The following is a 340-nucleotide window of genomic DNA, read 5'->3' on the forward strand; positions in this document are numbered from 1 at the left end:
AGCAAAAGCCACAGATGTCACCAGAGTGAACAGAACCACAGTCCTGGATGCTTTCATGAATCAATTAGGAGCAAAACCACTTCCCTCTCAGATGATATGGGTAGCTGCTGTCATTTTTGTAAATTTATACATTTCAGTGAACTAGATCATTAGCATATTTAAACTACTGCAGTTTTCTGATATTTGAGATCTGATACGTATAGACATGCAGACAGACAGAAGCACTTCTACCTGTTCCCTACTAATGACAGTATTTCCAGAACATCACAAAATGCATACGTGTGCCCATCTGCTTCTCCTGTGTGTCCATATTTCACCCTGCAGATGCACCTGGGGTCTG

The sequence above is a fragment of the Numenius arquata genome, chromosome 9 (assembly GCF_964106895.1).
Source record: "Numenius arquata chromosome 9, bNumArq3.hap1.1, whole genome shotgun sequence".
NCBI lineage: Eukaryota > Metazoa > Chordata > Aves > Charadriiformes > Scolopacidae > Numenius > Numenius arquata.